At 40.7% G+C, this 14,928-nt stretch overlaps 1 protein-coding gene across 1 annotated transcript in view; it reads left to right on the top strand.

Moving 5' to 3' along the window:
* Nucleotides 1–14,620, top strand: part of MYO3B (myosin IIIB) — a 319,347-nt gene extending 304,727 nt beyond the window's left edge. Inside the window, exon 28 of the mRNA XM_033944123.1 lies at nucleotides 13,293–14,620. The gene's annotated coding sequence lies outside the window, so the exon portion shown is untranslated. The remainder of the gene's footprint in view (nucleotides 1–13,292) is intronic.
* The last annotated feature ends 308 nt before the right edge of the window (nucleotides 14,621–14,928 follow it).

Genomic DNA, 14,928 nt, shown 5'->3' with positions numbered 1-14,928 from the left:
CTTTCTATCCATCCCGTGGCACCAGACAAGGATGTCCCCTATCCCCATTACTTTTTAATCTCGCTCTGGAGCCGTTATTAGCGGCTATCAGACACGACCATAGAATTAATGGCTTCCAGTCTGACCAATTTTCAGTTAAACTCTCGGCCTATGCAGACGATATCCTGCTCTACATCACCCCGGACTCTCTTTCTCCTGTTCTTGAACAAATTAGACAGTACTCAGCCATATCTGGCTATAAACTAAACATCACTAAATCAGAAATACTTCCGCTAAATTGCATCGATGTCCAAACTGATGCAATTAACTCTGGCTTCATATGGTCCCCTACCAAAATTAAATACCTTGGTTTATTCTTTGGTCCTACTCTCGAATCCACATTGAAACTTAATTCTGATTTCATCTTCTCTATCATTCACACTTGTACTTCCAAATGGTCCCCCCTCAACCTCTCCTGGTGGGGCAGACTTTCTACAATACGAATGATGATAACTCCCAAAATAAATTATGTTCTCAGTATGCTTCCATGTCTTTTTTCTCCCTCCGTCTATTCTCGTATTGAGCGTCTCCTTTCTTCCTTCTTGTGGCACAACAAACAGCCCCGGATTGCCTTGCGTAAATTAAAGTGTCCTCGGGACCAGGGAGGTGTCAACTTCCCTAGCTTTCGGGAATACCATTATGCTTTTCTATTATCTCAAGGCTCCCTATGGTCTAATCTTTTCCTCATAAGCACACCGCCCACGTGGTTATCCTTAGAGCATTCTTTACTCGATCCGTACATCATGCAACATGCACCTGCCATTCCTCTGCCTTCAGAGGCCAAACGCAATCCGATTTTACATAGTACTTGGCAAACACTTAACCATATTGACTCCATCTCAGAGAACAAATTAGCTGATTCATTAGCGGCACCTATTTGGCATAATCCCAAACTTAAAATTGACAATTCCGTGGTACTTTGGAAATCTTGGCAACAGCAAGGTCTCTGTACTATTGCGCATCTTATCAACGCGAATAAATGGATTACCTTCTCGGACATTATGGCAAAATTCCATATCCCTCCCACCCAATATTTTAATTGGATTCAGCTGCATCATTGTCTTACTGCGAGGTTCTCATCTCCCGCATCCTTGCATACTACTCCTGACCTCCACTCAAAGATACAACTTTTCTCTGCTTCCAAAGGTCAATCTTCAAATTGGTACAAGTATATGCAGGCAAAATCATATCCTTTTCTCATCGAATCCATCTCTAAATGGGATCCGATGTTGCAATCCCCTATTACCGAGCAATTATGGTTGGCGTTATGGCCCAGATTATTTAAATCCCTTCACTCAGCCTCTCATAGACAAACAGCTCTTTTCCTCTATCATAGAGCCTTCTGGACTCCTATTAAATCAGCCAAAATAATGAAGTCCTCAGTTAACTCTTGCTGGTCTTGCAAAGCATCTGAAGGCTCCTTGCGGCATATGCTCTATGATTGCCCCCATTTGCAGATTTTCTGGAATTCGATCTGGCACACGATTTCTAAAATTTTCTCTATCACTGATCCTTTCTCATTTGATATTTTGATTCTGGGTTCCTCGGCACTCACTGCCCATCTATCTGTGTATCATGACCGCCTTTTTACCCTTTTATTAATTCTAGCCATTCAACTTATTTTACATAATTGGAAAGATTTTACAAAATTAGATTATAACCAATGGTGGAATTCAATGTGCCTCCACAATAAATTTGAACGACATATGGCTGACCGCCATAAATCTAGAGCGACTTTTGATAAAACTTGGTCGATTCTGGCAAACATCAGCACTTAGACCCTTGACCATAAACCGGATTATTTACCTATAGTATTCTGGTGTGATCTTTTCTTTATTTTCTCTTTATTTTATTTCATACTATTTTGTCATTGTCTGCTGACGATATACAGTCACATGTGTACTGTTTTAGCGTGGACTATATTGTATCTTATCTCTCTCGATTTACTCCCTTCACTATCCCATACGAAGCTTGTTCCTCGTTCTTATAGGCTTTTATGATGTGCATACTAACATGATTGATATACTGTTTACTGTTCATTTATCTTGTTATTGCCACTTCTTATTATGTAATTGGATATACTGGATGGGTGTCATCACCCGGTTTATAACCTGTGCTTCCTTGGAAGCTCTTCTTTTTGTACTTCAGTTTTTTTTTTAATGTTTTTCAAAAACCAATAAAAAAAATTTTTTGAACTGAAAAAAAAAAAAAAAAAAAAGAACATAAGATGATTTTTGAAGAAAAAAAAATATTCTAGATGTATTTTTTTTTTAATGGGCATTCCCCCCCCCCCTGCTGACTTTGGGCGTCTAGCGCCATACGTCCAAATTGGACTTAGACGTTTGTTTTGATTATGCCCCTCCACGTATATAGCCCTCGATGGAGACTACGTTGTTTAACTTGCTTTTTTATCAAACTTTTCAAACCATCCTCATATGTGAGCAAAACACTACTGTTATTTTTTTAATGTAAAACCAGAGCTATGTACTTTTTCAGATTATGGTGGATTAAGCAGTTTGTATCATTCTTGTTATATATCTTTATTATCTTGTTTGATATCTGTTTATCTCTCATGCTTAGTGGGTAATAATTCATGATATAATCGTTATTTTCTTGCAACAATATATATTCTGATCTGTATATACTGTATACTTGAATATTTATGTGTTAGTTATTTATATACTGCCTATCAATGGAAGTTGTCTTAAGCGGTTTACATTCAGGTACTAAAGCATTTTTCCCTAACTGTCCTGGTGGGCTCACAATCTCTCTAATATGCCCGGGACAATGGAGGATTGAGTGACTTGCCCAGGGTCACATGGAGCAATTTGGGAGTTTGAACCCACAACCTCAGGGTACTTAGGTTGTAGCTCTAACCACTAAGCCGCTCTTCCCTTCCCATGTTCTAGATATATCTAATCTTTATTTGATACTCTGGTAAATTGGTATTTGTTTATTATTATTTAAAAAAGTTAAAACAATTACTACAAAAAAAAGAAAGAAAATATAATACCACTTAACATTTGAGACAATCTAGTCTGGTGGTTCATCTGTTTGTTTCTTTTATTTTTTTGTTTGTTTTCAGTTTTAGATATACGAGTATCAGTTTACAGTGTGCCATGATTTTGTGGTAGTTACTACATCATTGAGCCAAAAGAATGCAGATATGCCTGGTCTTGAGCCAGCAACCCACAGAAAGCCAAAGCCTGTTCACTGAGTTACAATATCAAGTGTCAAGGGATATTTCATTCTCTGTGCTTGTTTTGTTTCTGCCTGGTTTCCAGCTTATTGAACTAGCAGGAGCCATATCTGGTTGGCTGCACCTTATAAACCTGTTATTGCATACAGGTCTGGTTTCCTGGGCTTTGCTCTTGTAAGTGTCTGGCATAGACCCAGCCTGCCTGGAGCCATAGGTTGATTACATGGTACTGGCCTTGGCTTGGATCTGAATCTATGGCCAAGGTAATGCTGCCTCCTAAGTGGTATTAAGGAGTAGATGAACATTTTTCTCACCAAACCCTTCCAATTTGTTATTTTCAAAACCCTTTTTCTAGACAGATTTCTATGATAGTTGTATGCAGTGCATTTAAATGTGAAGGCTTATAATTTGGACATTTTTCTGCAATAATTGAACATTTTAGAAGATATTCAGGGCACAATTTGGACACTTGGGGTTAGTCCTGTTTTAACAACAAATAGGTGCTATAAAGTTGCCCAAACTGATCAGATGACCACAGGAGGGATGAAGGCATGACCCAACCACATACTCTCCTAGTAGTCGCTGATCTCCTCTCACCCTCCAAAGATGTGAATAAAACAATACATACTTGCCTGTATAATAGCTTCAGATGTTATGGCCAGTCCTAGTAGAGCAGCAAACAGGTTCCTGGAGTAGCCTGGTAGGGATATAGTTAACCATAAGAGATGGAAACTCAGGCCCATACCCCATTCCTAACTACTGCGCTTATGGTGGATTATGTGAACCTTCCAAAACTCACCCAAATTCCACTATTCCTACATATACAGTGGAACCTCGGTTTGCGAATAACCCGGTTTGCGAGTGTTTTGCAAGACGAGCAAAACACTCAGCAAACTTTTGACTCGCAAACCAAGCACTGCCCCTATACACGAGCACTTACAGTCCAGGAAGCGCCGCTTCGAGGGATTCCTCTTCCGTCTTCTGGCCAGCCTTCCATGTCGGGTGCCTTCCACAGGTTGGAGGACCTCTGTCTGGGCCTGCGCGGCCGGGTACCATCCCGTCTATGGGTTGCTTGTGACGCACATAGCGTCAATCATCAGCGTTGTGGGTGGCGTGCGCGGCATGCGGGTGGGGCGGCGCTCGGCTGCATGGGCTCGGGTGGGGGTTCTCCAGTACGCGAGGGGCATCCGACATGGAGGGCTGGCCGGCGGATGGAGGAGGCATCCCTCTGAAGCCACTGCGAGGTTCTCTGGTGGCTGGCGGACTTTACACGCATCCCCCCCCCCCCCGAAGCGGCACTGTGGGGTTCTTCTTCCGATGATGGATGGAGAAGGCAGCAGACGGAGGAGACGGCGCTGCAACACCCGGCCCTGACAGGTACAGACCCCGGGTTCTGGAACCAATCGTTGCTGTTGCCACTATTGTCTATGGGGAACTTTGCTTTGATAAACGAGCATTGTGGATTACAAGCATGCTCCTGGAACGTATTATGCTCGTAATGCAAGGTACCACTGTACAGTAGGTGACACTTGCAGTTATGAGAAACCTTAGACAAGTCCGAAAATTCTTCGAAAAAACACAATTTCAGCTCCTAGTACAATCTCTAATCCTAAGTATCCTAGACTATTGCAACATCCTCTACCTCCCCTGCCCTGCAATAATGATTAAACAACTACAGACAATTCAGAATACAACTCTGAGACTCGTCTATTCATTGAAAAAACATGATCACATTAATGAGGCATTCATCAATTCTCATTGGCTTCCAATCCAGGAAAGAATACAATTTAAATTCTACTGTATACTATTTAAAGCTATAAATGGAGACAGCCCAACCTACCTAAATGACCGCCTCATCCAAACCATCTCTACCAGGCATAGAAAAACACACACCCCATTCACTACCCCCCAATCAAAGAAGTAAAACGGAAAAAACTATACAACGGACTACTGGCCACTCAGGCAGCGAAGATAGATAACCAAGTCTCCAACCTGTTGACAACAACCCCAGACTACAAGATGTTCAGAAAGGAAATAAAAACTATACTCTTCAAGAAATCCCTTAATAAAGCTTAATGCCATGATAAAGCTTAACCTCCCTCTTACCATCCCCTCCCTAACCCCAGATCCTAGTTTTCCCTCTCTTGGAAACCTTCTCTGATCTAACGTTGTAACCCTTCTTCCATAACTCTTTTTGTAATCCGCTTTGAACCGAAAGGTAATGGCGGAATAGAAATCTGTAATGTAATAAGGGATATTGGTGTGGTGTACAGTTAGGACCAGTAGGTTTTCGGTGGGTTTTGGAGGGCTCACTATACAGTATAAGGGAGTTATGAGATGTATACCTGGATCTTTTAATGTGAAGTTCACTACAGTGCCCCCTAGGGCCCCACTGCTCTGCTGGGATATTACATTACATTACATTACATTAGGGATTTCTATTCCGCCATTACCTTGCGGTTCAAGGCGGCTTACAAAAGATTTATAAAACGGGGTTACAATGTAGGAATCGAAGATACATTAGAGTGGTAGTTAGGTAATTTCGAGGTAAGGATAATTACAGTTTACAGTAAATTGTGTACATGGAGGTAAAATTAGGTGAAGTTAGGGCTGATTTAGGAGTTTCTTAAAAAGTATTGTTTTTATTTCTTTTCTGAATGTCTTGTAGTCTGATGTGGTCATCAGTAGGTTGGAGATTCGGGTATCCATTTTTGCGGCTTGAGTGGCTAGGAGGCCATCGTGAAGTTTTGATCTTTTTACTTCATTGATCGGGGGGGGTATGAATGGGGAGTGCGCTTTTCTGTGTCTGAGTGTGGATGCTTGGTTGAGGCGGTTATTCAGGTAGGAAGGACTGTCTCCGTTTAGGGATTTAAATAGCATGCAGTAGAATTTGAATTGTATTCTTCCTTGAATTGGTAGCCAATGTGAGTTGATGTAAGCTTCTGTGATGTGGTCAAATTTTCTTAATGAGAAGATGAGTCTCAAGGCTGTGTTTTGGATTGTTTGAAGTTGTTTGATCATAGTAGCAGGGCATGGGAGGAAAAGGATGTTGCAATAGTCTAGCAGTCCTAGGATTAAAGATTGTACTATAAGCTGGAATTGATTTCTTTCAAAAAATTTCCGGACTTGTCTCAAATTTCTCATGATTGTGAAGGATTTCTGGATTGTATTATTTATTTGTGGTTGCATGGTACAGCTTCTGTCTAAGGTCATTCCTAGTAGTTTTATGGTGGTTTGGATGGGATAGTTGATTGAGTTGATTTCTAAATTTTTTGAGGTTTGGATTTTGTCATTTTCGAATAGGATGAGTTTGGTTTTGTCTGGGTTGAGTTTAAGTTTGTGATCTTTCATCCAGATCATAACTGTATTAAGTATTCGGTGTAGGATGTTTGGCATGGTGGGTTTAGGCTGATCGTAAGGTGTGAGGATGGTAATGTCGTCCGCGTAGCTATAGGTGGTTATACCTAGATTGTTCAGATGTGTTCCGAGAGAGGCAGTGTATAGGTTGAAGAGGGTGGGGGACAGTGGCCAGTCTACTGAAAATGTTGGCCCCTCCTACATTATTATGATTTATTAACCACTAATTTCGTGAAGAGATTCACCCAAAGTGGTTTACAATACATTGAATAGTAATCAGATACTCTTAAAGTACATCCTAATGGCTTGTTTAGAGTGTTTTTCTTTTGGATGTGTGTTTTTTTAAAAATGGACAAGCATGAGGACAAGCACATCTAAGAAATGGCCATTTTTGAAACAAAAAAATAATGTTTTTCTGTTTTGAAAATGGTAATTTTTACTACTGGATTTTTGTGTGTGTTCCACAACACGTCCAAACTCAGATTTGGACAGCATATCAAAAATGCCTCTCCATGAATCATCCATAACCTAAGAAACATTGTGACATTTTTAAATGAAATCAAGATTATGAAGAACAGGAAGCTCATTCTAAATTAACTAGCACCAGAATTTCTTCTGGCATACCTTAAGAAAGGGATGGGCAAACTTATTTTCCTTTTCAAATCACGTTTCTGGGTCTTGCTGTTCTATATTTTTTTTTTTAAAAACCATTTTCGGTACTTAGGGGACCTTTTACAAATCTACAATAAAAATTGGCTTTAGGACATCCTTATGCAGGTCTTTAAGTAGCCTAATGGTTTAGTTCAGCAAATTGAGATCCTACTACAGCTCCTTGTGACCCTAGGCAAGTCACTTAACTTTCCATTGCCCCAGTAGGAAACTTAGGCCCCCTTTTATGAAGCCATATTAGGCTTTTTTATCGCCATCCACATCGGTATTAACTTCGATGCTTATAGGAATTCTATGAGCGTCGGAGCTTTTACCGCCAAAGCCAGCATTAAAAAAGCCTAACACGGATTCATAAAAGGAGGTTTTAGATTGTGAGCTAACTAGGGGGAAAAAAGTACCTGTATATGATGCATACAGCGCTGCATATGTCTGGTAGCAGTATAGAAATGTGTAGTAGTTGTAGTCTTTTCATTACGCTCATGGCTTGCTTTTTTTTTTAGCATGTCCATAAAAACTCTGATTTTCTTTTTTTTTTCCATTAATGTCCATGCACTATTGTTGCCATTAGCATACAGCCATTTTTAAAAATTACCATGGGAGCACTTATCCCCATCTATTTTGTAGGTGGTTAGAGTTTATGCATTATTTATGTATTAACCAGGTAGTGTGCAGTATTGCAGATGTAGACTGGTTAGCACAGGAATGCCCTCTCTCTGCCCCAACACACTCCCTAAAAAAATTTCCTAAATAATAATGACTGCTTGATTACTGTGCAAACATTCCAAAACGAATGCATGATGCTTTAGCATGTCCCATGTAAGGCCCTATTTTGCTATGTTAGGTGCATGTCAGCGCCTAATGCAGCTTAGTATAAGGATCCTTTAGAAAGTTTTTCTGTCTCAGAAGAAACCTTACTATATACATTGAGGGCCTGATTCTATAAATGGCACCTAACCCCACCAAACATTTAGACACCAATCTGCGTGGTTGTCAAACAACCACTAGGCGGCCTAGCCAAGCCACTAGCGGTAGCTAAGCAGACTTAGGCATTGCTAGGTGTCCTACAAGTAGGCACCGGTACATTAGGCCTATCTCGGAAGCCTAGCAACGCCTACATTTACCACGCCTATTCTCCACCCCCCTTACCACGCCTACTTTTCAGGTAGGCATCATTAGGCGTTGGATGGTGATTTGACGTAGACGTCGCTAGGCGCTATGTGAATATCCGCACATAAGTTCAATTATCAATTAAAATGATTTTTTTAATCGTTTTTTATGGCATGGTCTTACCATGCCATTTAGCCAATTTAAAAAAAAATTAACTTTCATGTGGATTTAAGTTAGGCATTGCTAGGCGTCTGCAATTAGGGCACCTAACATAGGCACCATTTCTAGAATCTACTACTACTACTGCTACTACTATTTATTACAGAAGCACGCAATGCTGTTCATTTAACACACAAGAGACGGTCCCTGCTCAAAAGAGCTTACAATCTAATTATGATGGACACACAGGACTAAGGATGAATCAATATATGCTGCTCATGAAGGGAAATACAAAGGGATAAACAGGGCCCTGACTGCATTGCATCTTGATTAATCCAATATTATTTATGTTGGACATACCATATATCTTATTAAGCATTAATAGACTGTACAAAATATGGCAATATGAACTCACTGTTGTGCAGAAACAACATGGCCGTGTCACTCCCCTTATGAAACAGTATCACTAGCTATCCATACAATTTCAAATTCAGTTTAAGATCTTTATAATAACCCAAAGGCTACTTTATACTGAAATCCCTGGTATCTAGATATCATAATTACATCGCATACTCCTCAAAGGGCACTACATTCTCTGCATGATGTCCATCTGCACATACTTGGTCTCCTAACACATTTGGACTCAACCTAGCAATCTGCATTTTTCTATGCTGCCCCTTTCACTCTGGAATTCCTTACCCCTGGCTTTACGTACAGAGCCAGCACTTCATAACATGAATGTGGCACTAGTAGCCCAAATAACTGAGAAGGCCTACAATGATCAGTGAAGATGGCTTGGGTTGACTGACATTTCTAATGTATTTCCTCTCTCTGTGTACTCTTTTATTAAATGGAGTTCTTTTCCCTCTGTTTATAATGTGTAAACTTCTCTGATCTCAGAAAATAAAAAAGAACACAATAGTTTGAATATCAAACCACAATTTAAATGCATGTGGGTTTTATTTCTACCATGTGGCTGAGGGAAAACTGGACTTTTTTTTCAGAAGGCATGATCTCTTTTATAAAGGAGACAATAAATGCACACATTTACTTTTTGTTCCACTTAAAATAAATATGGGTTTCTTTTACAAAGCTGCGCAGCAAACACTCAGACGTCCATTAATTCCCCATGGACGTCAGAGCAATTACCGTATTCTCAGTGCAGTTCCTGGGGTTTACATGTGACAGTGATCTTCCAAACAAAGTCACACAGACTATCACTCATAGAGGTCTTATGAGCGTCGGGAGCAGCGCAGGCCATTCAGCGCAGCTCTCTGCGCTAAAAACTGCTAGTTCAGTTTAATAGAAGAGGGGGGTAAATCTTAGAGGGCAGATATACTTCAGAGTGTTCACTTGAGTTGGGGCTGTTAGTTTTGATAAATAATATAATGCTGGCTAGAGTTATATATAGACATGATAAATGTCAGGTAGAGATTTTTTAAAAAGACAGATAATACTTTTATAGTGCCTGGTAAATATCTGATTGATATCTTTAAATCAGTCCTAAACTAAATAAAAGTGACTAATAATATTGTATTTTGTTGGGGTGATATGCGGGGGCGTATAATCAGATTTCTACTATTTAGTGGAGTTGAGACAAGAGAGGATTGTGAAGACTTACAAAGGAACCTGCACAAACTAGAAGAGTGGGCAACGAGATGGTAGATGAAGTTAATGTAGAGAAATGTAAAGTCTTGCATGTAGGAAACAGAAACCCGAAGTACAGCTATACAATGGGAGGGGCTGGTAATGGGTGAAAGTACCCTAGAAAAGGACTTGGGGGTAATAGTAGACAAGACAATGAAGCCGTCGGCACGGTGCGCAGCAGCCTCTAAGAAGGCAAATAGAATGCTAGGTATTATCAAGAAAGGTATTACAACCAGAACGAAAGAAGTTATCCTGCCATTGTATCGGGCGATGGTGCGCCCACATTTGGAGTACTGCGTCTCATATTGGTCGCTGTACCTTAAGAAGGATATGGCGTTACTCGAGAGGGTTCAGAAAAGAGCGACGCGATTGATAAAAGGTATGGAAAACCTTTCATATGCTGAAAGATTGGAGAAACTGGGGCTCTTTTCCCTGGAAAAGCGGAGGCTTAGAGGGGACATGATAGAGACTTACAAGATCATGAAGGCATAGAGAAAGTGGAGAGGGTCAGATTCTTCAAACTTTCAAAAACTGCAAGAATGAGAGGGCATTTGGAAAAATTAAGAGGGGACAGATTTAGAACCAATGCTAGGAATGCTTCTTCACCCAAAGGGTGGTGGACACCTGGAATGCGCTTCCAGAGGGTGTGATAGGACAGAGTATGGTATTGGGGTTCAAGAAGGGATTGGATGATTTCCTGAAGGAAAAGGGGATAGAAGGGTATAGATAGAGGATTACTATACAGGTCCTGGACCTGAGGGGCCGCTGCATGAGTGGACTGCTGGGCATGATGGGCCTCTGGTCTGACCCAGCAGAGGCACTGCTTATGTTCTTATACTCTACTAGTTTTTTTAAATGACTTGTAAACAAATATTGGGGCTCTATTACTAAGGGCTAGATTCACCAACCTGCCCGATCGGGCCCGATCTGGGCAGGTCCGATGAATTCTGCAAACTTAAATATGCAGATGGGGGCGATCGGAGGCACACCCCCATCTGCCTTCCTGGATCGCTGGTGTGCGATCCCCACACATGCGCAGACCATCTGCTTTCCCTGCAGATGGTCTGCGCATGCATTTTGTATCCTATTTTTTTTACTGGGGGGCTTTTTCCGGGCCCCGAATCTACTGCTCCTGTTATCTCCGCCGGTGGCAGCCTCTTCCCTCCTTCCCTGCAATGTGAGCCCACGGGTTTAAAGCGGGGCTGCACTGTGATGTGCAGTCCCGCTTTAAACCTGTGGGCTCGCACTGCAGGGAAGGCAGCAGAGATCAGTCTGGGCGGTGAGAGAAGCTATTTCAAATTGTCAGGGAGCCAACAGGCACTCCTCTCCCCCTTGCCCCAGGGCTTCTGCAGCCCCTGAAACAGACAGTGAGAGCAGGGCGGCAATGGAGCAGGAGAGTCAGCAGAGAGGTGTGCGACTGGTCCCAAGCAGTCACTTCTTGAGTTAATTGGCCAGCCCAGTCGGATCAAGAATTATGTGTTGTGAATCGCTGCCTTCCTTACTTTTGAATGTCCCTCCCCTCATTTGCATGCGCGGATCAGAATCAGATCAAGAGGCAGGTTAGTGAATCAGGTCTGGGTCGCAAAGGGGTCTTGATCAGTCGGGTCTTGATTGGTGATTGGGTCTTGATCGGGAAAGCAGATGGTCTGCGCATGCGTGGGGATCGCACACCAGCGATCAGGGCAGGCAGATGGGGGTGTTCCTCCGATCGCCCCCATCTGCATATTTTCCTTTCCTGAATTTGTCGGACTGACCCAGATCGGGCCCAATCGGGCAGGTTGGTGAATCTGGGCCTTAATGTGGAGAAATAAAGCTTACTACAAAATGTATTAAAGCATTTTGTGGTAATTTGCCTATCAGTGTGCTAATTTTTCAGAAGGGGCATGCCATGGGTGGGAAAGGGACATAGAAGCCCTGTCAAGCTAGTGCATTCACATTGCCCACTAATGGACTTTGGTGGGATCATTTAGCACCTCCTAAATACAATGCAGCAAGTGCTCCTGTGTTATTTTGTTTTGCAAGCCCCAGAAGCTAATATAAAAATGAGCTTGGGACTTACAAAAAACAATTTGGAAAAATACTGCCATTGTAAATTTGTGTTTAAACGTGGTAAAGTCCTGCATTATAGCACATGCCAAGCCCAGATTTTGCCATGGCTTAGTAAAAGGGCCCTATTGTCTGTTCTTGTCCACTGAAGAACTTCCTTATAAATTTTCTATATGCTATGGAGAAAGATCCATCCAATTGATGGATCCTATGCATAAGGCTCAGGATGCTGTTTGCCCACACACCTGTATGTAAGGGTTGGGGAAGGTGTACTTCCTACTTCCTAATCTGCCTCTATAAATCTCAGGACAATCACTTTTGTAGTTTGGTCAATTTCTTAAAGAGCAGCAATTGCTAAACCTCAAAGGTAAAGAGGAAGGGTATCATGTTGCAAGAAAAAAAATCTCTCTGGATTGTGAACGGCATGGTTTGATCTCCTCAATGTTGAGGACTGGGAACAATAGCTGCTTTCTGCTGATCCAGGACTTCAAAGGTCTGCTGAGTGACTGCTCTAAGTACTACTTTGTTGTCGATCACTGAGGAAATTCACAGATGTCCTTTGGTAACTCAGTGAGCCTTTATCACAGTTCAAGTACCCAGTAGCCTGAAGCACATTTTACAAATCTGAACCATGGTGTAAAAAAAGATCCGGTAAATGTGATCATTCAAACAATATTGTGAAATTATTTCTATAGAAGATGTGGCATTTGTTTAAGGTTCAAATAATGCAATAGAATATGTGGAGCAGCTCTTGTATAAGGAGAAAAAAAAAAGGAAACTAAAAACTTCAGAAAACAAATTCTACAAGCCACATGTATGCTGAAGATATTTTTATAAAAGCTATGCCAACTTTGTGCCAGTGGTACCCATTATTAACAAGATTACTGGTGTAAATATTGGCTTTAGTTTTACATTCCCAATCATTTGTATTTTTAACAGCAAAGAATTTCCATATTGCATGAAAGTAACAATTATTTTTGACTACTATGATATCAAAAAAGAAGAAAATCTTCAATTAAGACTACATTTCATAAGCAGCATATAACAAGCGGTTTCTTTATTTCCACAGGTTGCTTATATGTCGAGTAAGAAAGAGCTTTGAAGATTTTGTGATGCAAAATCCATCATACAATTCAATTGCAGCATCTAGCACCCTTGAAAAGGAACCTATAAATCTTGTATTACCCGTGATTGCTGTGGTTACTGTATTATTTGGGGCATGAGACTGCACTGTTGCTTCTTCCAAGAAAGATGACTGTTGGGAAAATGGAAATACAGAAGACAAGAGACTGAGTGATTCACTTTTTGTAATCGTGCAACAGTGGTTCGCAGATTGTTCTAGTTAAATTCTTTCTGACCCAAATGTCATTGGAAAGAATTACTGTATATAAAAGGATTGAGAATGTCTGTCTCTTTGTCCATCTGGTAGCAAAATAACAATCCAAAAATTTAATGGAATACAATGAAACTTGAAATGTGGGTTAAATGGGTCAAAAAGATACATAATACAGTATTTGATAATGAACAAAATTCAGACAGAGGTTCTAAAGAAATAAGCCCCCCTTTCCAAATAAATGGCCCATAACTTTTCTATAGGCATTCCTTCTAGATTGGAACAATGCAAAGAGTAAAATACAGCAATTAGGGATTTCTTTTTCTTTACACTTCCCTGACTCCCACCCCAAAACAAATGCCCCATAACTACTCAAACCTAAAAGCCCTTACAACTGCTCCACCCCCTCCTCCAAAACAACTACCTTGGCAAATGTGATGAGAGATGAAAAAGAAATTAGACCACCCGTTCTCACATATAGTAAAAGCAAATCCAACAGCTGCAGTATACCCTCATTCACAGTAACATAGCAATTACAGAATTTCTCCTTAATATCAGTCCTCTCTTCTCCCAGTCTCAGAAACAGTGAATCAGTGCAGATATAAACATACTCATTTTGTACAGACAAACACACATGTGCAAACATACATACACATGCATACATGTGCAGATAAACATACATATATGTGCAAACACATACATGTGCAGACAAACTCAACCATATGAACCCAAGAAAATAAACTCATACACACGTTTTCTTTCCAACTTGTCATAAGTATTGCAACTTGTTCTAAGGTTAGCTCAGTATACAGTAGATGCAGATGTTTCTTCTTTGTTTTCCAAACTTCTTTCTTTCATGTTTCTAATACATGTCGTTGATGAAACAAACAGTTGTCTCAAATTGTTTGATCTACCTGTAAATCAACCTTTCTCTCTTATCAGTTGCAAGTGTGCTGATGCTTTCCATGCCTGAGCAACTGTGTTTTATGTAAATAGTAAGTGGATAGTCTGGCCATTTTGTCTTTCACACATATAGTTATTGACAACTGCTACAAATATGGAAAATAAAGGTTATACTTTGATGTTGAACTGCTACATTTGTAAAGATAAACTTTTTTATTAGTGAAACGAACAGGATCCGTTTCTTGGTCCCGAAACTGCCCTGCAAAACACTCTGTCATCTGGAGGCAATTCCCCTTAGAAAGAAAGATAGGTAGACCGTATTCTAAAGAGATTTTGCCTGTTTTATTATCAGTGTGCATTCATATATATATCTGTTACATGGGTCAGTGGTAACCATCACAGGAAAAGGGGGATGGACAAGAGAGGGGAGGGGGTGTGTGAGCAGGATATGTACATGGCAGGGGGTTTG

Source organism: Geotrypetes seraphini, chromosome 5, assembly GCF_902459505.1.
Source record: "Geotrypetes seraphini chromosome 5, aGeoSer1.1, whole genome shotgun sequence".
In the NCBI taxonomy this organism is placed as follows: Eukaryota; Metazoa; Chordata; class Amphibia; order Gymnophiona; family Dermophiidae; genus Geotrypetes; species Geotrypetes seraphini.
The sequence above is the reverse complement of the archived record's forward strand: the minus strand, read 5'-3'. Positions and strand labels throughout refer to the sequence as shown.